General features: G+C 39.3%; 1 protein-coding gene across 1 annotated transcript in view; it reads right to left on the bottom strand.

The window, feature by feature from the left end:
• The window catches only part of GLCE (glucuronic acid epimerase), a 146,011-nt gene extending 123,183 nt beyond the window's left edge, over window positions 1-22,828 (bottom strand). The window contains exon 1 of the mRNA XM_036735198.1: window positions 22,602-22,828. The gene's annotated coding sequence lies outside the window, so the exon portion shown is untranslated. The remainder of the gene's footprint in view (window positions 1-22,601) is intronic.
• Window positions 22,829-23,263: the final 435 nt, after the last annotated feature.

Genomic DNA, 23,263 nt, shown 5'->3' with positions numbered 1-23,263 from the left:
ATCTATAAGTACAAAACCATAAAAAATTTTGTACACAAATAAAATCAGATTTAAATAAATGGAGAAACATTAATTGTTCATGGATAGGCACAGCCAATATAATAAAAATGACAATTTTGCCAAAATTGATCTATATATTCATCTCAATTGTGAAAAAATTATTTTACAGAGCTAGAAAAAATAACAAAATTCATTTGGAAGAACAAAGGGTCAAGAATATTCAAGGAAATAATGGCAAAAATATAAAGGAAGGAGGTTTAGCAATAGAAAATCTTAAAGTATGTTATCAGGCAGTAATTATCAAAACTATCTGGTACTGGCTAAGAAACAGAAAGGTAGATCAGTGGAACAGAGTAGACATAGGATCTGCAGCAGCAAATGAATATAGTAACCCAGTGTTTGACAAGTGTAAAAACTTAAGTTTTGGGGATAAGAATTCATTGTTTGATGAAAATTGTTGGGAAAGCTGGAAAACAGTCTGGCAGAAATTGGGCATAGACCAATAACTTACACCATTTACCAAGATAAGATCAAAATGAACTCATGACCTAGATATAAAGGGAGATATTACAAGACAAATATGAAGAACATGGAACATATTATTCAGCAGACTTATAGATAAGTGAACAATTTATGAACAAACAAGAGATAAAAAGTGTTGTGAGATGAAAAATGGATAATTTTAATTACATTAAGTTAAAAAGGGTTTGTACAAATAAAACAAATGTAGCTATGATCAGAAGGAAAGTAGAAAACTGGGAAAACAGGGAAAAAATTTTAGATAGTTCCTCAGATAAAGGTCTCATCTCAAATATATAAAGAACTCTGTCAAATCTATAAGAATGCAAGTCGTTCCAAAATTGATAAACGATCAAAGGATACGAACCAGCAATTTTCCGATGAAGAAATCCAAAGAATTTATAGTCATATGAAAAAATGCTCTAAATCATTATTGGTTAGAGAAACGCAAATTTTAAAAACCTTGGATATCATTTTATACCTATCAGATTGGCTAAAATGACAGAAGGGGAAAGTGACAGATATTGGAGAGGATGTGGAAAAACTGGGGCTTTAATTCATTGTTGATGGATCTGTGAGCTGATCCAACCATTTTGGAGAGAAATTTGGAATTATGCCCAAGAGTTATTAAATTGCCTATACCCTTTGACCCAGCAATACCACTAACAGGGAAAATGGAAAAGAAACTACATGTTCTAAAATATTTATAGCAGCTCTTTTTGTGGTGGCAAAGAACTGGAAATTGTAAGCATGCCTTTCAGTTGAGGAATGGCTACACAAATTGTGGTACAGATTCATGATGTAATATTACTCTGCTATAAGAAATGATGAGCTCAACGATTTTGAGAAATCATGGAGAGACCTTCACAAAACAATAAAGAGCAAAATGAGCAGAACCAAGAGAACACTGTATACAGTAACAGCAGTATTGTTTTAAGAACAACTTTGAGCAACCAAGTCATTCTGACTTTTAAAAATACTCTAATTAACTTCAAAGATCCTATGAAGGGAGATGCTGTTTGAATCCAGAAAAAGAATACAAACACACACATGTACATATGTATATGTGTACATGCATATATACACAATACATAAATGTATGTATACATGTGTATGCACATAGAGACATATATTTGTGTATATGTGTGTACACACATGCACACACACATACATACATACAGATTTGTGTCTAATGGTAGCCATCTCAAAGTTTGGGGTGGGGGGAAGGGAAAAATTAAAAAGAAAGTTATATGATAACTTTGAAAGTTATATTTGAAAGGAATAGCAAGTTATACATAAGGGACCTGCAATTTTACATGCATTCCTCTGTTTCTCTATCCCACTTTGTTATGGAAATGCTTGTTTTATTTCTTAAGTTCAGAATAAAATAAAGAAAAGAAAATAAATGAAATGCAGCCCCTGAAATCTCTTCTAAAGCACAAGTCTGGCTCTCTTTCAGCATGTTAGCCTGATTAGATTAAGGTTAGATTCCTTGGAGAGTATTCTAAAGTACAATACTTTTCTTGATAGGTGTGGATGGCCAGAAATTCTAGAACTATTTCTTGTAGGAATCCTAATTATTCCCCACTTTACTAATTCATTAACTGTAAATTTTAAAATGAATTATAGTGCTTAATTTCTCTCAGTTTTTCAGGGGGTAACAGAAACTCAGTTGCCACAAGAGCTTCCTAAAGAACCTTATAAGAATGAGAGGTGGTTGTAAATATTATTTTAAAAGATAATTTCCAAAAATAATGTCTCACTTGGGAAATTGTAACAAGTGTGTAAACTCTTCAAAGGGGGGAAGGGCTGTTTGATTTCACTCAACAAGCATATAGTATGTGTTTAATAAATGTTTACTGATACACCAAACATTAAGTGTCTTTGATAGGTACCAATAATAATAGCCCTTTAAGGTTTGCCAAGTGCTTTACAGAAACTACTCATTTTATGTGCACAATAGTCCTGGGAAACCACTATTATCATCTGCATTTTACAAATGAGGGAACTGAAGCAAAAAACAGAGAAATGACTTGCCCAGGGTCACAAGGACAGTGTCTGATTTGAGGTCAGGTGTTCCAGACTCCGGGTCCAGCACTCTATTTACTGTACACCTAGCTGCCTCTTAGGACAATGCACAGTGCTAAGTACCGATGATAAAAACACAAAGTAAAATATTTCCTGACATAAAGGTATTAACAATCCAACAGTGGGGATTAAACAAATATATAAATAAATGTAATACAAGGTGAAACTAGATAAAATGAATGGGAGAGAGCCAAGCCAAGTGGTGTGAGAGATTACAAAAAGGAGAGCTCTTTTTCACATGCATCTTCTTCCCCCAAATCCTGCTTTTCATTCTGGCTGCCATATGTCTATCTGTCAATGGCACCAACCTCTCCTGTCTGAAACATGCATTACCCTGAATTCTTCTCTCATTCACCTCTCATATCCAGTGACGAAAGTCCTTTTGATTTTCTTTCAATCTCTTCCTGCTCTTTCTTGACACATTTCACTTTGACACAATCGCTTCCTTATAAACAATTCTTCCATAGTAACACCCCACAAAAAGTTTTAAAAACTCATCCAGTAAGCGGTGTGCCATCTTTTCCAACTTCACTACCACCATTCTAGTATCCTACTTATCCTAACAGCCCAAGGTTTAACGGTATCCCCCTTCCAGACCATCCTTTTAGACTGTTGCCAGACATATTCTGGCGATATTCAATGAAAATAAAATTCAATGAAAATAAAAATCATTCAATGAGTTTTTTATTCCTTACCAATTAAAGTTCAAACGTGTTTCCTTGGCATTCAAGGCCCTGCACATTCTGGCATCATTCTACCTCTCCAACCTTGTTTAATGCTTCCTTCCATGCCCTCTATGTTGTTACTCAAACATGCCTTTACTCATGGTATTTTTTCTCCCTTTACTGTATTAAATTTGGACCTATCCTTTAAGAGCCAACTCAAATGCCACTTCTCCAGGACACCTTCCCTAAGCCCCACAACTGAGAATGAATTTATTTGCCTCTACCCTCACTTGGCATTTAAAACACATTTTTGTGGAAATAGTATTTGTATATATATCCAAAATGTATTGTAAGTCTATCTTATCTAAAATTTGTTTCTCTGCCTGCAGCTAGAACAATGCTTTGCACTCAAGTGCTTAATAAATATTTGTTGAATCAAATTGTTAGGAGTTTTATGAAGATTGAATTGGTAGCAGTATGAAAAATGGATTTGAGTGCAAAGACACTTAAAGCAGGGAGACTAAAGTTGAAAATCTATCACAATAGTCCAGGTGAGAAGTAATAATGGCCTGACCCAGGGTGGCAGCAGTAGGAGTGGCAAAGAGATAACTACATGGAAGCTATTTTTGAAATACTGTGGAGGCAGAATCGATAGGGATAAGAAACAAATAGGATCCTGGAGCCTGGCTGATTAGAGGTATGGGAATATTAACAGGTTCAGGAAAGTCAGGAGGAGGGCACTGACTTTAGTCTGGGATAGGTTACATCTGAAGTATTGGTAAGTGAATAGAGAGAAAGATATCCAGCAAGTAGCTGAGCCCTGGAAAGGGAATGGGGCTGGACATACACATACCTACCTTACAGGATTGTTGTGAGTTAATATATAAATCTATCTACAGATAAAGCATGTTGTAAACCTGAAAGTGCTATACAAGGTCTAGCTATTCTTTGAGAATCATTGATAAAGAGTTTACAACTGAAGCTTTGGGAGTGGATGAATACACCAAAGGAGGGAACATAAAAATCAAGGGGGGGCCAAGGATAGTCTGGAAGGCTGTCCATACCGAAGGGGCAGAAGATGATGAGCAAAAGAAGGAGCAATCAATGAGACAGGGAGAACACTAGAAGAATGTCAAGGAATTTGAGGGAAGAGAAAACATAAAGAAAGAAGACAGTCAACAGTGTTAAAAGGATACAGGGAAATCAAGGAAGGAAATATAAAAATAAGGAAGGAAAGGAAAATAATTTTTTAATTTTGATTATTAGGAGACCATTAATAACTAAAAATAAGTTTCAATCATCTCTTAAAATTAAATTTAAATTCATTTTATTTAATTTCTTAAATGAACAAAAATCTAATTTATTTTTCTCACCTCTAGCCCATTTGAAAAAGAAAAATGAAAACAGAATTCTTGTAACGCTTTGTATACTCAAGTAACACAAATATCCTCACTGGATGTATCAAAAAATATGCCTCATTCTTCACCCTAAATCCACCAACTCTCCGTCAGGAGGAGAATACCATGTTTCACCATTGGTCTTCTGCAATCATGGATGGTCACTGCATTGATCAGAGATCTTAAAGCTTTAAAAATTGTTTTCATAGTACTGATGTTACAGTAATAAATTGTTCTCATTCTATTCATTACTGTGAATCAGTTCACACAGTTTATACAAGTTCATACATTCCATGTCACTTTGAAATTATCTTTTTTCGTGATTTCTTATAACACAATTTTATTTTATTACATTCATAAACCACAATTTGTTCAATCATTCCAAATGATAGACGTTCCCTTAGTTTCCAGTTCTCTGTCACCACAGAAAGCTATTATACATATTTTTTGTACATGCAAGACTTTCTTCTTTGGATCTCTGTGTTATAGATAGATAAATTCTCATTTAAAAAAATTTTTTTCAATCAACAAAAATCCATCTTTCTTCTCTCCTCCCATCACCTTCTTATTTGAGAAAACAAACAAAAAAATTCCTTAGTGGAAATTTAATTTAAGCAACAAATTCAAATTCCCACAATGGCCAAGGTCCAAAAAGAAAAAGTAAGTAACTTTCCCTGCTTTCTTTTAAGCCCCTGAGACCCACCCTCCCTAGTTTGTTTTGCTTAGAACTAATGCCTCCTTTAATCTACCATCTTCTTACCCATATCCCATCTCCCCTTTCCCTCATATATCAAGTTGTGTGTTTGTGTAGGTATTCTTCCCTCATTAAGACAGTTCAGATAAGAGTGAATTCAAGCGTCACCTAGCTCTTCCTCCTTTAGTCTTCTAGTAGCCAATCCTAGTTATTTGAGATAATTTTCCCCAAGCTTCAACTCTCTTCTCCCTAATGTATCCCTCTTTCTGTCCCTTTCCATTCTTATATCATCAAAATAGCAGAATCACTATAAGGTCCTATAGAATTAGACTCCCTCTATGATCGCTGATGAAGAATTCTATGGAGACACTTGTGTTATCTCCCCATATTAAAATGTAAACATTTATCCTTGTTGAGTCCCTCATAATTGCTTGTTCATGTTTACTTTTGTCATGTTTCTCTTGACTCCTGTGTTTATACTTCAAAGTTTCTATGCAGCTCTGGTCTTCATCAAGAATGCTTTAAAGTTCTCTATTTCAGTAAGTACTACCCCACCACTACCACCCAGGATTATACTGTTTGGCTGGGCAAATTATTCTTGGCAGTAAGCCTGTACCTCTGGCCTTCTGTTCAGATTTTTATTCCAAGCTCTCTGTTCCTTTAAGGTGGTAGTTGCTAAATCATGTAATCTTAAAGTTCCTCTTCAATTCTTTCTTTCTAGCTGCTGTTTTTTTTTTAACCTGGAAATTCTGGATTTTTGCTATAATATTTCCGAGTTTGGCAGGAATTTCTTTCAGAAGGTGACAACTGGATTATTTTTCCATTTTTCCATCTGGTTCTAAGAGACAGTTTTCTTTTATGATTTCTTGAAATATTTAGTTTATGGGACAGGGAGGGTGGTCATAGCTTTCAGTCCAATAATTCCTGAATTATCCTTCCTTGATCATTTTTCCAGGTCACTAGTTTTTACTATAACATATCTTACATTTTCTTCTATTTTTCGATCTATTGATTTTTACTATTTATTAATGTCTCGTGTAGTCATTCACTTCTGTTTAGTCTATTCTAATTTTCAGGATGTTTGCTGTCTGGATGAGGCATTGTATCTTGCCAAGCTACTCATTCTATTTCCAATTCTTTCTTCCAAACTTTTCTAATTTTTTTCTTTTAGCACTCTCATTTCATTTATAAAAATACTTGAAAACTTTTTAAGAAAACCCTTGCTTCATCTCTTCCAGAAATTCTAGTTTAACTTGTGCCAAGCTGTTTTTCTTTGAGACTTTGCTTATAGATGATTTAAAGTCACTCTTTCTTCAAGCTATCTTGAGGGTCCCTATGTTGCCATGATAGCTTTTTATGGTGCAATTCTTTTCACCCTCACTTTTCTATTCTACTTCCTGACTTTACACTTGATGTTACAGCTGGACTCTGCACACTTCAGGAGGGAAGGTTCATGCAGGTCTTGCTGTTGCTTTCTTGGGGTACCGCGCATTGTATTATTGCAGGATCTCAGGCACAGGCTGGAGACATTCAAGATATGGGTGCTCCCAAAATGACCTGATCTAGGGCAGTTTGATTGCTCCCCTCCCTTATCTGAGCTCTATAAATGCCTGACCTGGGTTTGAGTGGAGTGACAGTAGACTGCTGCTAGTTAATCAGCCACTATCAGATACCTGGAAAGCTCTGCTGGTTCAAAGTGAGAGAACTGCACATTCCCTTTTAGTCTAGGATTCATGCCCTGGTTATTTCAGAGCAGGCTTCAGAATGGGATGGGAACTGGAACTGAGAACCCATTCTACTCCTGGAGACAAGAGCCTCCCCCTAGTACAAAAATATTTATAGCAGCTCTTTTTGTGGTGGTCAAGAATTGGAAATTGAGGGTAAGCCCATCAATTGGAGAATGGCTGAACAAGTTGTAGTACATGAACGTAATAGAATACTGTTGTGCTATAAGAAATGATAAGCAAGAGGACTTCAGAAAAACCTGGAAAGACTTACATGAACTGATGTGGAGTGAAGTGAGCAGAACCGGGAGAACACTGTACACAGTAACACTTGCACTGTACAATGACTGACTTTGATAGACTGAGCTCTTCTCAGCAATGCAAGAATCTAACAAAAGACTCAGGATAGAAAATGTTATCCACGTCCAGAGAAAGAACCTTGGGGTCTAAATGTAAGCATACTATTTGTTCTCCTCTTTTGTTGTTTTGTTTCTTTTTTCTTGTGATTTCTCCCATTAGTTCTAAATCTTCTTTACATCATGATTAATGTGAAAATATGTTTAATATGAATGCCTAAGTAGAGCCTATATCAGATTGTGTGACATCTTGGGGAGAGAGGAAGAGTGGGAGGGGAAGAAAATTTGAAACTCAAAATCTTAATGGAAGTGAATGTTGAAAACTAAAAATAAATAAATAAACAAACAAAAAAGTCTACACCTAGCCGCTGCTTGCTTCTGAACTTGTTTACAGCTCAGTACGTAGCCTAGATCCTGTGCAACTACTCCTCAACCTAGAATATCATCCTAGACATAGTTCTCCTCCTCAATCAGCCCTGGGTCTATGATCAGAACCAGGCAGTGACCTAGAGAGCTGCCAGTTGGCACATGATCCTACAACAGGCATGAAGTCAGGTCCCTCCATGTTGGATTAGGGGCCTCTTTTTTGCCCCAGTATATAGCTCTCCCTGGGATGGAATGTTCTTTGTGGGTTATTACCGGCTAAACCTGGTTCCCAGTGTCCCAAAGACTTGTCTCCCTATGCTGCCCTTGGTTGGAAAAATGACTCATTATCATTTTTTTCTTGGATTTCCAATCAGTACTCAGTCTGGTGCATTTTTTAGATCTGAGTGGAAGAGTTGTGGGTAAGAGCTATGATGCACTTCTTCTGGTAACTCCACCCTCCACTTTTTAGTAGATTTATAGAACAGCAATGGTTCATTACATTTATATACCACAATTTGCTTAGCCATTCCTCAATCAATGAACATCTATGTTGTTTTCAGGTATGGGAGAGGGGAGAAAAGGGGAGACAGGATGGAGAGAGGGGAGGGGAAAGAGGAAAGGGGAAGGGACGGGGGAAGAGAGACTCTCTATACAGACACATACACACACACCCAACTAGCCTACTACTCTGCTTAGCAGTGGGATTGTTAGATCAAAGGAATGGATAACTTAGTCACTTTCTTAGCAAAATTCCAAACAGTTTTCTAGAATCTTTGGACAAATTGCAATGAGGAACCACAGAAGTTTCTTGAGCAAGGGAGTAACAAGGGAGTAACACCAGTGCTTTGGGAATGTTAACTTGGCAGGTGGATGGAGGACAGATTGGAAAGAAACAGAAAAGGAGACCAATTGGGAAGATATTGCAATAGTCCAGACAAGAGGCATTGACGGCCTGAATTAAGGTGCTAGTTATATTAAGGGAAAGGACAAGGGAGGATGCAATATATACTACGGAGGCAGAATATTTGTTCTCAGCCGTACCACTTGTGTGACTTTTGGCATACCACTTTAACCTTTTTTGAGCAGAAGTACCTTCATCTACAAGATGAGGTTTGACTGGATAATTTCTAAGGTGCCTTCCATCTCTAAATCCTAGGACCTCCCACACTGTATTATTACCCATATATACCACGAAGCAGGGCATAGTTAATGAAAACTTTGGGGAGGGGGGCGGGATTCACTCATTCTTAATGGGAGGAATGCAGATGGAGAAGAAAGGAAAGACCAGAAGAGTAGAGGCAAAGACTGTAACACTACATATTTTTCACTTTGTAGGACCAAATTCAATTGTCTAAAGTTACCTTATAAAATATAATACATCCTTAAATATTATGGTAATACATCCTTACATAGCATAATACATATACTACATCTATCTCCTGCCTCAAGGCATGTCTTCACATAAGTTAAATGAGTTTATATAATTAGAAAACCTATAGGCTTTTGATGTAATAAAAATGTGTTTGCTTCATTCTTAAATGAGTTCTATAAAGAACAGCTTTTTGCCCATCCATATTACTCTGATAACTGAAAAGTCATTTAGTTTAATTGATCTCTATAGTTCATGGGCTAAAGAAAATAAAATTCAATGTGTTTATACACTAAACTTTCAGTGCCATACTTTGTAAATGATATAAAAATTAATTTAAAATTTTAAAGTATATTTTTAAAATGATACTTCTGTTCCCAATAAGCACATTATGCTATTATTCAGAAGAGAAAAATCACCAGACTGGATGTCAGAATAAAGGATTTAGAATTAGAAGAGGTCTTAAAATTCGTCTAGTTTCACCTCTTGGTTTTACAGATAAAGAAATTAATAATCCCCAGGGGGTGACATGACTTACCCACAGTCATGGAGTCAGAGATCTGAACTGTAGCTCCAAATCTGCTGCCATCCACATGTAGGACTTTGGACAAAATACCCTCATCTCTCAATCTTGGTTTCCTCAGTTGTTAAACAAGGGGTTTAGACAAGATAACTAAGGTCCCTTCCAGCTCTGACAAGGAAGCAGAGAGGAAATGACAGTTGAGATGGTTTTTTAAGGATGAGTAAGAGTCAACAGAAGTGAGGAAGAAAACAATTCCAGGCACAGGAAAATTTTCTGAGAAAGGACAACAGAAAGTAAGTAAAGTACAAGACTACAAGACAAAGATAGCAACAACTTTATAGGAAGTGTAATATGAGAAAATGCTGGAAAGGTGGATGCCAGATTATGAAGAACCTAAAAGCTCCTCCAGGCAAATATGGATTTGGATGGGATGGGATTTTTCCCCCCTTCATTATGTTCCTCTCCATCATTCTTCTAAATCCAGAAACCTAAAATGGCTCAGAATCTTTCACCCACCTTATAAGTTTGAGTATTCCCCTAAGGTTCTATCCTTAACTTCTTTTCTCTGTGAGGTCTTCCTCGGTGATCTCACTGACTTCCATGGCTTCAGGATCATTTCTATGCAGGTGACTCACAAATATATCCAGCCCCAATCTCTCTACTAAGCTCCAGCTCTGTATTTCCAACTAGCTGCCAGACATGTCCAACTGGATTTTCCACTGGCACCTCAAATTCAATGAATCCAAAACTGAACTGCTCCAATACAAGACTCCATTAAGCACCTACAATGTAACAACACTTTATATACTTTATCTCATTTAAGCCTCACAAATACCCTGTGAGACAGGCACTACAGTTATTATTAAATCCATTTCAAAGATGAAGAAACTAAACAAGAGTCAGGGAAATCAAATGACTCACCCAGGGTCACAAAGCTCTGACACAAATGTCAAAGATGGGATTTGAACTTGTTCCTAATGCCCAGCTTCTCCTGTAAATCCACTCTTTCTTCTGGTTCCTCCATTCGACCCTTCTCAGGAATCTAAGCTTATTATCACAGTCATCTCTGACTCTACCCCTCTATCTCATCTCACTTCTATCAGGTGCCAAGCCTCATCACTATACCTCCACAATGTGTCTTACACCTGGCCACCTCCCATCTGCTTCCCTCTCTAAATTCCACAGCCATCCTTCTAGAGTTCAAGTTTCATCACCTTTTGCTTATTCTAATAACGTCCCAACTGTCTCACAGTTGCTAGTCTCTCCCACTTTCTAATTCATACTCTCTGATGACTTAAAAAATCATCTTCCCAAAGCATAAGTCTGATTCTGGTCCTCAGTTCAAAAACCTTTAGCATATCCCCATTTGCCTTTGGGGGAAAAATACAAACACTTTATCCTGACTTAAATATTAGGTCCTACATTACCTTCCCTCAACCTACCTTTCCCGACTTACTTCGAATTCTACTTTTGTATACTTCAGTGAAACCGGACCACTGGAAAGGTCCCTATCCTTCATTTTCCCATGGCCATCTACCCTGGCCATCTATTACACATAGTCCCTAGTTCTCCATCTTGAAATCCTTCAGTGAAGAGAACAGTCTGATCTTTCTTAAACAACCAAGTCACTTGGAAGGCAATAACCTCTTAAGTTACATCTTTTTATACAGACTGGGTTTTTTTTTAGAAGATGTGGGGGAGACTACCACATGAAAGGAAAACATTTTACTTTAAGGAGGATACTTATGCCTCATATTTCAGAAGGACTCCAAATACAGTCTGTGGCATTTCCAAAACAAGAACTAATTAAATTCCTGTTTCCTTTGAGAAAATGAATTTGGTTTGGTGTTGTTTTTAACAGAACATAGACTCTGTAGTCAGAAGACCTGGGTTCGAATTTTACCTCCACTGTTTGCTATGTGACCTTGAACAAATCTCTTTGCTTCGCTGTGTCTCACCTTTTTCATTTGTAGAATGAGATAGCTGGACTAGATGGGCTCTGAGGTTCCTTTACGTTCCAGATGTATAATACAGGTTACATATCTGCATTATATGTAGTGTGTGTGTGCGTGTGTGTGTATGGAGGGGGAGAGAGATGGGGAAAGGGAGGGGGAAAAGGGGGGGGAGAGAGGGGTGGGGAGAGGGGGAGAGGGGGAGAGAGGGGGGGGAGAGAGAGAGAGACAGAGAGAGAGAGAGAGAGAGAGAGAGAGTCAGTCATCCCTCAACATTCGCAGATTTCACATTCAAAAATCTGGGTTATTCGTGGGTTGGCCACCAATAAATTAAATGGGAATTTGGGGAGATTTGTAGTGTAATTCAGAAAATGATAGACAACACACATATGTAAAGAAAACTAAAAAAAATTAAAAGTTATAAATGCAAAATATTGTACATTAACTTATCTTACCATTTACTACCACACTATACATAAATTTATTACAAGCAGTTAAATTTTGCTAAAAGTTTGGTACACTATGCGCTAAGCACTCCCTTTGGGGTTATCTCCTCTTCATCTTTCTACCATCCAGACTCAGTCAAATGATTTTTCTCCTACAGTGATCACTGTGTTTTTCATAGGAGAAGGAAATCCATGAAGCACTTGCTGCAGCTACACCATGGCTGTGAAGACTGCACAGTGTGCAAGATACTAATCTCTCTCACACAGAAACGGCAACTTTTTTTATGGGTGCAGTGTGTTGTTTTACTTGTTTTGTGTGTTAAATATGGTCAGAATTACTAAGAATAAAGGTTTGGGCTGGGGCCTAGAGTTACTCAGTTTTTCACACTCACAGGGGTCATGTGCCTCTCCCTAACCACTGCTAATGTCAAGGGACTGTATGATACACATTATATCTGCCAGCTCTAATAAAGCAGCACGGTCTAGTGGAAAGAACATGGAAATGTTAATTAGGAAATCTAAATTCTTATGCCAGTTCTAAACCCACTTATTAGTGGTGGGTCCTTGGACAACTTTTTTTTTCTAAGCCTCAGTTTCCTCATCTGCAAAAATTGGGAGAACTACACTACAGAAGCTCTCCAACATGCTTTCCACTTCTAATATTCTAAGAAATAGAAACAAAAAAGGTACAGGAAATGCGTGTTGCTCCGGATTGTTGCCACAACACAGAAAACTTTTGTACATTTGGCATAAAAGGGTCAGGTGAGATTAGTCAATTCATGTTTACTGAGGGCCTACTATGTGCCAGGCACTGTGCCAAGGGCTAAGGATACAAAGAAAGGAAAATACAGTCCCTGCTTACATGGAGCTCACACCCTAATGGAGGACTTCACAGTCTAAGGAGAAGGCTACATTTCACAAGGAATGGGACAGCAAGCAAGCCACATGCCCATCCTGTCAAGAACTACTATAAATTTCTTGAGGCCCCAGATCCCTAAGAGCAGGGGGTCAAAACTTCAAATTCCCATAGGGCACTATACCAGCAGCAAAGGGATGCCAGTATAGTGAATAAACAGCTAGGCCACAGGGCAGAAATGACAAGGGTTCCACGGAGCCGACCAGAACCAGAGCATAGGTGATGACATGCCAAGGATGAAGAGCCAAGCCAGAGCACAGGCACAGAGTGTGACTTCTGGGTGGGCTGCTGGCCAGGAGAGGAGCAGCTCGGAGCTTTGTGGAATGCTACAACTGCAGACACGGCAAAAGGACTTCCAAAAGTTCTAAGGGCCGGAGCTGATGGCTGGCATACCAGCTCTTAGGTGGGAACCTAGAAGGGGGAAAGTTTTCTTCCCAATCAAGAAGGAAATGGAAATAGACTACTATGGCAGAATGGTTACTTGGAATAGTGGGGGGAAATTCCATTTCTGTTTCACATAACACTTTTGCTGACTGTATTATACACCTAGGTTTCTGTTAGCAAAATAATAACTGAGTATCTGGACACCCCCCCCCCAAGTTGAATTTAAAAGTTCCCATTTTCATAGTGGGGGTTTCAAGCCACATGGTATATATTTACCAAAAAAAATGCCCTCCCTCACAAAAAAGGAATCCAAGTCTCTGAGGAGCTAGTGCTGTCTGGCCCACTGGCAACATTTAAAGCACTAAAAAATGTGGATTGTTGTTAGTATACTGAGTTAATTGGTTACCTTAGTGGTATAAGTGAGGCAGTGACAGATGGAGCCACTAGAGGGCAGCTGAAAAACAAGAAAAGATACAGGAGATAATAGGCTATGTAACGTTCAAGTGGAGGTTTCAGGGATTCCTCAGTGATGCCAAGGATAGAGAGCCCAACCAGGCACAGAATGACTTCTGGGTGGGCTGCTGGCCAGGAGGAATTGAGCAGTATAGAGCTCTGTAGAATGCTACAACTGCAGATACAGCAGAAAGATAAGCCAAAGACACTACTGATAAAATCCAGAAGTATGCTGCTGGACACGAAAAAAGGCAGGGTGAGGATAAAGGCTAGACCAAATCCTGATCAAGGGAGCTGAGATCAAAATGCGCAACCACACCACAATCATAAAGACCCAGAGCCCATGTCAGAGCACAAAGCCAAGCTCCAAACACCAGGGATGTTATTAAGGTCCTAAGAAGGGCCACTGTGAATTACTCTGAGTGAGAATGTTGAGTCTGACCACCTTTCTCAGCTTCAGGAAATCCAAATGGTCCTTAGGATATGACGGGTCTGCTTTCCTTTTGCTGAGAGGCCAGGCCAGTACAACCTGCTGCTCATGGGCTGCTTGCTGCGCACCAAGAGTGGTACAGGCCTGTGATAGGATAAAGCCTGGATCTGTGATTTTCACTGGTATGGGAACTCCCAAGTGAGGAAATGCTCCTTACTAACACAAACTGGAACCTTATCTGAATAGTCTGAGAGGGCTGCCCAGAGCACTAAGTAGTCAAGCGACTGGTCCAAGGTCACAGTGTTACGTGCCAGAGGCCAGGCCTTCCTGGCTTTGTCTACTATGTCATGATACCTCTCTAGCTATTTTGGTCAATAACAAAAAAAAAAACTAATTTCTGCTGGCAGTAAAAATATTCAAGTCCATAACATACGATGAATCTGAATAAGCAAGAGATTCAAGAAAATATTCTGAAATAGAACATTAAATAGGATGGAATAAAGAAACCAAAGGCAACCTCAAAATTGTGGATCTAAGGATATATAGCTTAAGGAGAAAACCCAGAGACCCTTTCCAAAAGTATGAAACATCCAAAGCATATAAATAATCTCTCTGATTCTTGCTGCTCAAATTTACATCATATTCCAGTGCTGTTCAAGCGATGCTCCGGAAGACCATTATTAAAGGGGAAAAGAAAAACTCAGATCTTTATAATAGGCTGTATAAAAGAAAAAGAATGGAAAATCTGACATACCTTAAAGAAAAATTTATTTTACAAAGGCACAATATATAAAAAGAGGCACCTTTTCATCTCTTAAGCTATCAAGTTTTATTTGGGGGAGAGTGAAAGACAGGAGAAACCCCTTTAGTTTTATTTTCAATTGTTCAAGCACAGATTTTCATTGTGTTAATGCTTTTGGCACAATTTCCATGACTTCACTGAGAAGCTATAAGCTGGTAGTTAAAGCCATTTGAACACAGCATATAAAGATATTTGATTCTCAGCCTTTACCTTTTTCCTTAAACTTTCTTCCTTCTCCCCGCCAGTTGCTGTTGAATATTCTGATATTTCAGAAGTGTCCCCAAAATATTATTCATTTTCAAAAATTTGGCTTTCCTTATTGAGGCAGTACTAAGTCCAACTGTCAAAGAATCGATTCAATAATAAAAAGAGCTAAGGCCACTTGTCTTATAGAAAATTACTGCCAAATGATGCCAGACCCTGCTTTTCTTCTTTCTGGGCTATTAGCCAGATAACAATCATTTTTAGGTCCTTTTTAATTTTTAGCCCTGTAATCTAATGTCCAATACCATATCTGAGACAGCTCTCCCCACGCAGCAGGTTAGTGAACTTTCTCCCACAATTCAGCTAATGTTTTGGACAGTTAAAATCTATAAAATGACCTTTGTTCCAGTGAAAGGAGATTTTCCTTGTGACTTTCACTTTAGGCTAGAGTAGATGAGCTTTACTTGTTTCAAATGATTTTTAAAAATCATCTTCGCTTAATTTCTACTAACCAATAGGACTTGAAAAGTTTACAACATGGCAAAACTGATGAAGCATTAGATAACAAACTTGTTAACTGACTATACTTAAGGGAAATCTACAAAATTCTCTTTAAGGAAATCCAGATCTAAATAACTGGAGGAAGGCTAAATGACCACAGGTAGGCCAAGCTAGTAAAACCGACAACACTATCTAAATTAATTTACTACTAATCATATTACTGAAGTATTACTTTATAAATCTAAAAGACAATTCATCTGGAAGAACATGAAGTCAAGAGAAACAATGAAAAAAGTGGGCGAGTCTAGCAATACCACAGATCAAACTTCATTATAAGATAATCAACCATCATCAAAACAATTTGGCAATAGTTAAGAAACAGAGAAGTTGATCAATGAAACAGAGGAGACTCACAACATACAAAAGCAAAAGAACACAGGAGATTAATATCTGATAACCTCAAAAACCCCAGCTACTGGGTTGAGAACTTGTTATTTGAAAAAATTGCTGGGAAAGACTGGAAAGCAGTCTGGCAGAAATTAAGAATAGACCAACACCTCCCACCATATACAAAGATAAGCCAAATGGACACATGACTTAAGACATAAAGGGTAACATAAATGAGAGGAGCAAGGAAGAAGTTACCTTTCAGATCCATGGACAGAATAGTTCAAACCAAACAAGGGATATAGGAGATTATAGAGATGAAGACAAATAATTTTGACTACATAAAATTAAAAAGGTTTTGTACAAACACAACCAATTAAAATTATAAGGGAAGCAAGTAACTGGGGGAGAAAACCTCAACAGCAAGTTTTTCTGATAAAGGTTTGTTTTCAAGATATGTCAGGAACTGATTCAAATTTTTAAGAATAGAAGCTATTCCTCAATAGACAAATGGTCAAAGGATATAAAGAGGTGGTTCTCAAAGGAAGAAATCCAACCAATCAATAGTCATATTTTTAAAAATGCTTCAAAATCCCATTAGAGAAATACAAACTACAACTCAGGTTTCGCTATAGCCCTTAGCGCAGTACCTCCTGCACACAGTTCATAGTAGCCACTTAATAAAGGCTAGTTAACTAACAGTACCAATCAGTGGCACCAGAAACAGGATATAAACCCAAGTCTTCTGACCCCAAATCTAATGCAAATAACTGGGGGAAAAAAATCTATTCTTCTCACTGCTTGAAGCAAATGGGAGTGCTCTTTTTTGCAGGGCACCTGGCACACAGGAGGCTCTTAAACTGATGCTGACTATCTGATTTTTGTCTTTCTTCCATGTTCTGAAAGGAGTTAATATTTTAAGGTGAATAAGTGGGCAGAGTTTATTTTAAAGAAGAAAAAGATAAGTATGGAGACAAGGGGATATGTTCTTTGAAGTTTGGATTCAGTCAAAGGACTGCACTTGAGCACCTCGAGTGCCACACGTGGCAGGCCTCGAGGGTATAGGTTTCCCACCCCTGAGCTAACAAAATCTTGTGCCACAAACCAGTTTCAAACATTTTAGTACATAAGGAGATGTTTTTATAGTACATAATTAATATCATTATGTTTACCCTAATCAAGAAGGTATTAATGACCTATGTGGCCAATGTAAGGCTAAGGATGAAAATATAAGTTATGGCAAAAATGAAGAATTAAGTGCTAAACCTGACCAGTGCAGCGCATTCAAAGGAGGAAGAGACCAGTGAAGGGAATAGTTAATGAAGATTTCCTAAAGGAGGTAGGTGAAACCACCGGCTAAATAAATGTCATATCCCTTTTCAGTCCTCAATTTCCATGACCCCTGTAACATTCCACACTGTTGACCAGTACCTCCTTCTTCAAATTCTCCTTTTTTTCAACTTGTGACCCTAGACCATTCTGGTAATTTTTGCCCAGTGATCCTGAATGCTTTAGCAGCTCTCCTTCAGTCTCTTTACTATGACCAAGACAGACTTGGAACCCAGGTATCTCTGGGTTTTACTTCTATTCCAATGGAGAGAACTGGATTCAAATGTTATCTTTTACACTTGAAAAGTATCTGACCATGAACAAATAACTAAATGTCTCTAAGCTCTACTTTTCTCATTTGTAAAGTGGGAAAAATACCTTTCACACCTACTTTACAGGATTAATAGGGTAATTAAGAGAACCTATGTGTGCAAGACAGAGAGGTGTTGAAGGCTCTAACCAAATTAAAATGCAATTGAGAAATGTTTAACAAAATAAATATAATGCAACATAGATAATGTGAATTTGTGATTTCCTAAGTCAACATATGTTTCTATTTGAATTTGACACCACACCACTCATTTAAAAGATTTTATAAATTTTAAGAGGGCAATTAAGTGGCACAATGGATAGCATGCTGGGCCTGGAGTCAGGAAATGTCAAGTTCAAATCTAGTCTCAGGCACTTACTAGCTCTGTGACCCTGGGCAAGTCATTTAACCCTGTTTGTCTCAGTTTCCTCATAAAATGAGCTGGAGAAGGAAATGGCAAACCACTCCAGTATCTTTGTCAAGAAAACCCCAAAAAGGGGTCACAAAGAGTTGGACACAACTGAAACAAATAAACTTTAAAGTATCCTACTAATGCTATCAATAATAATAATTATGGGTATGCCTCCAAGGTCGCCCCTCCAGCTATATTCTTTCCCATATCAAATTCAATCCACATCCACCTCCCCAGCCCCATACCCCTTTCTGAGATCCAGTATCATATCCCTACCTGCTGCCTATTTCCGCTTAAATGTCCTAACAGCTATTCAAAGTACAAACTCAACATACTTCCTCCAAGACTACCCCACTGACGGGGCAGCTAGGTGGCACAGTGAGTGGAGCACCAGCCCTGGAGTGAGGAGGACCTGAGTTCAAATCCGGCCTCAGACACTTGACACACATACTAGTTGTGTGACCTTAGGCAAGTCACTTAACCCCAATTGCCCTGCCTTCCCCCCTGCAAACACACACACACACACACACACACACACAGAAGACTACCCCACTGAAGTTTCTGTAAGTTAGCAGAGTAGGAGGGGGAAAAATTACTCAACTCGAAGTGAGAAAAATTTACATTCAAATCCCAAACCTAATACTTACTAGTTATACTACTATGAGAGCAATTCACTTAATCTTTTCTTCTTCCTCCATAATGGGGGGAAATCCCTACATCACCATTACATCCCAGGGTTGTTCATAGGATCAAAGACTAAAAGCTGAAAATGACCTTTGGGTTCTCTAGTCTATGCCACTTCTTTACATATAAGGACACCGAGGTCCAAAGAGCTAAAGGGACTTGCCCAAGCTCACCCAGGTCCTAAGGGGCAAAGCTTCTTCTTCAGAACCCAAGTCTCAAAATCCTGCAAGCATCCTCAGAAACAAAGTACCTGAAGGTTAGACATTTATAGAAAAAGTACTTTACATATAAAGTATTATTTTGATCTTTATAACCCTACCAGGATAAGTGCTGCAGTTTTTACTCTTATTTCGTAAATAAGGAAACCTAGGCTCAAAGAGTCTAGTAACTTAACCATGTTCATTTACCTGGGGAATTGTCAGTCAGGGTTCAAATTCAGGACTTTCCTGAAGACATGTTCAACACCTTTCCTGCTATGTCATACTGAATTACACAGAACAAATTTCATCTTAAGAAAAAGCTGCAAGTCGAAAAGGAAGTGGCATCTGCCATCTGTTTACCTTTCTACCCACAAAGACTGCATATTATTTATAAAGGGAAATTACCTTATGATGTTCATCTGTAAATGCAGTTTGGTGTAGTGGAGGGAGGTTTCATTTATTAAAATGGAAGAGCAAGGGTAAAGCCCCAATCACTGACCATACTGTTTGTGGGACCCAGGGCAACAATCAGTCCCACCAAGCAACTCTAAAACTAAGTTGCAGAGAAGGTGCATTGGAAGAGGGTGGTTCTTCATGGGGATTCGCTTACCAGTGAAATCTCAAGGCCGATCTTAGCCCACACTTATTGGCACTTCTGTTTTTGTTTTTTTTTTTAATTCCGAGGATACTGCTGTTTCTTTAGGCATTATCATTTTAGTAACTACATTGAAACAAAAAAACCTTCATATCTTATTCATAAAAGATTAAAAAAACTGTTAGATGCATATATTGTTTAACTAAACAAATTTTATTCACGTAAACTTTGCTTTATTAAGATAATAAAGATGTAAGTCCTAATTATCTCTTTCAAGAGTGTCATTTCAAGTCCAAATACTGTTAATTAACAATTAAGAATATCCAAGAAAATAAGACCAAAGATTTATTTTAAATAATCAAATGCTTGTGTATATATTTTAAATGTTAATTTTCTAACACTGAAACTGAAACCTCCCTTTAAGAAAACTTTTTCCTCATTGAACAAATATAAGTGGGAGTAATGGGGTTTAACTAAGACTTAAAACTACTGCTTATCTCATTAGTTTTTATAACTAAGAAGTTTATTTCAAAATCTTGATTGGGCACTCATGAATTAACCATTTAAATGGGCTTCCCTCCCCACCCCCAAAATGTGAAATATACATTCTGTACAAGAAACTTTCAGGTTAAATTCAAGTTCTAAATATATGGCTTTCTGCTTTAAAAAAAAAAAGCGCTAAAACAGTACTTTTTCTTCCTACAGAAAACATACCCATCCCAACGACAATGAAAATGGACTAGAAAATATTTATACTATTTATAAGATAACTTAAACAGTAGTTCTCAAAGTATTAGTCCACAAGACCATTTCTGAGGTTCCTGAAGTCAAAATTCTTTTCATAATAACACTAAAATGTTTTAATTTTTAACATGGTGAATATTGACAGACATATTCCACAAAAGCAAAAGCTCTTTGAGGTCCTCGATAATTTTTAAGCTTGTTAAGAGGTCCTCAACCAAAAACTTTGAGAATTCTGCCTTGGTGGATTTCCATTATTTCAATGCTGGCACTAAACAAAAGTCAACATCATGTGGGAAGACAATACACTAAGCTCCAAACTATTCTTAACTGTTAGGGGAATGGGGTTGTTCTAATTAACTGAATTATCACATATATAACACTGTGATGACTATCTCTCAAAGAATTAAAACACTTTATTTCTTTTAAAAAAAAGGAACCCAATACTGAAATTCCATTGAACATAGACCAATCTTTCTTTGGTGAGTCTAATGGCCTTCAAGCATCATTTACAAGCATTAGTTAAGTTATATAGTATTGTAGACGCAGAGGAGCTAATTCTGATTACCGTAACAACCTGAAAGCTGCACGAGTTACTTTTTGAGCAAGTCTCTTATTTCAGTTTATTTACTGGATATTCTTCCTGCTTTCATAAAAGGAGAACTTATTTTTTTAAAATTTTAGTTAGGCTCTCTCACTGTTTGGATTATGAATAAGCACTAATTTTATTTCATATTCATTTGCAGAAATGACCTATAACTATTTCATAGTTATAAAAACCACTGAGACATTGTTGGGTTACAACAATGGAACACTGAACATAAGGCTCAGAAGTACTGAATGTTAGTTATAAAAACCACTCAGTCACTGCTGGGTTGCAACAAGGGAAAACTGAACATAAGGCTTAAAAGTAATGAAAACTTTTTGCTGCTGACCACTTTTAAAAATAGATTTTCTGTATTTCTCCCATCTTACCAAATAATTTCCAAGAACCAGGATCATCCTCCTGGATAATATTTCAAGTTCTCCTAAAATCCAGAGTCACATAATTGTGACACTTGCAACTGCCAGTAAGGAAAAAAAATGCTAAAGCAGGTAAGACTTGGCAGGTCTCACATTAGTTCTATTTACCCAAATTTCAGGTTTGCCCTTACAGGGGCAGCACATGCTGTATTTATTTTCTGTCATGCCACGCTCTACCCTGGGGCTTATTTTTTCTCCAGTGCAATTTCTTCTTTAAACAGAGACAAACAAACAAAAAACAAACAAACAAACAAAACCACCAAGGAATCTTTTTTATTTAGTTCCACATTTAGTCAGAATAGCCACCACAAAGAACACTTTGCAAATTTCCGGAGAGTGCCTTCCACTTAAATTAGTCAAGAAAAACCTCGAAAGAAAATCTCGTGTTTAAGTGATGGCTTTCTAGTCATCCTTAAAGTTCTCAAAAACAGGCTTTCCTCTTCTTTTTTTCCCTTTCATTTTTAGGTTGCTGGCTCTAAATCTTTTTAAGTCTCTTAACCTGCAGGAAGCAACAGCATCATCCAGGTCCGGACTTTTGCTTTCGAACCCTTGCTCTAGGCATGTATTTCCAAGGCTCGCCCCGGAGCGCGTCCGGTCAGAGCGCTCGCTGCCTTGGCCCGGGACGCTGCGCCCCACGCCCAGACCACCTGGCCCCGGGAGCCCGCCCGAGGCTCCGCTCCCATCCCTCTGGGGTCTACCCCCGTCAGGCGCTGCCGCCCCCAGGGTCCCCCAAAGGGATCCCCGATGGCTCGGGGGCGCAGAGAAAAAGATAACCTCAAAAACCCGACCCTCGGGTCGCCTTGCCTGGGGCGGGGGCGGCCCCCGTCCCGGACGCGGCATGGGATGCCCCAAGTCCCGGGGCTCCGCACGCCCCTCCGACCACCCTCCCCGGGAGCCAGCCCCGGGCAGCCCAGGCATCCTCCGCACCCGCCTCCCCCTACAGCCCGGGCGGGAGCCCGCGAAGCCGCCAACCCGAGCCGGGTCCCTTAAACTGCGCCTGGAGCCCGCGCTGCCGCCCGCCCCCGGCGCCCGGGCTGGCTCGAGGGCTGTCAGCAGCAGCGCGGTCCTTCACCCCGGCGGTTTCCTTTCCCCGCCCGCCCCCGGCCCCGGCTTCCCCCGCTCCTCCTATACCTGAGCCTCTCCGGAGAGCTAGCGAGAGCAGTGAGGAGCCCCGGCGAGAAGGGGGCGGCCCAGGCCTGCGACTGCCGCAGCTCACTCCGGCTTCTCCAGGAGGAAGCGCCCGGCTGAGCAGAAATTCCCCCGCTCCGCCCGCAGCCTAGAGACCGATCCCACTATCCAGCCGTCGCCACCACCGCGGCCGCAGCTCTTCCCGCGAGATCCCAGCCCGGGGAAGGGGCAGAGACGGCGGGAGTAGGCGGGGAAATTGGACCGACAGGCTCGCTCACCAATCAGCGGCGAGTCTAGAGGAGGCGGGACTTGGAACCTCCTCCCGCCAATTGGAAAAGAGGAGAGGCGGGGCCACCGCCCTCCAATAGGGTTTCGCGAGAAGGTGAAATTGGAGGGGGTGGGGATAGGTGGTTGACAATGTGAGGCGGGAGAGAGGTACCCCATTGTAGCCGAGTAAACCCGTCAGGTAGTTGAACTTGGCGTTGGAGCGTCTCGGCCGCCGTAGACACACCTGAGGCTCCCGGCGTGATGCGTCGCAGGGTAGCCTGACAGCTGCCTTCTCTGCGTCCAAAAATGAGACTTTGTCCCCCCTGGCTTCTTCCGTCTATAAAGCGCCACTCGCGACCCTCCCCCCTGCCCCCATCGCCGACCCCCGCCCCAACCCG

This window comes from Trichosurus vulpecula, chromosome 8, assembly GCF_011100635.1.
Source record: "Trichosurus vulpecula isolate mTriVul1 chromosome 8, mTriVul1.pri, whole genome shotgun sequence".
NCBI lineage: Eukaryota > Metazoa > Chordata > Mammalia > Diprotodontia > Phalangeridae > Trichosurus > Trichosurus vulpecula.
This window is presented reverse-complemented; position numbering and strand designations above follow the sequence as displayed.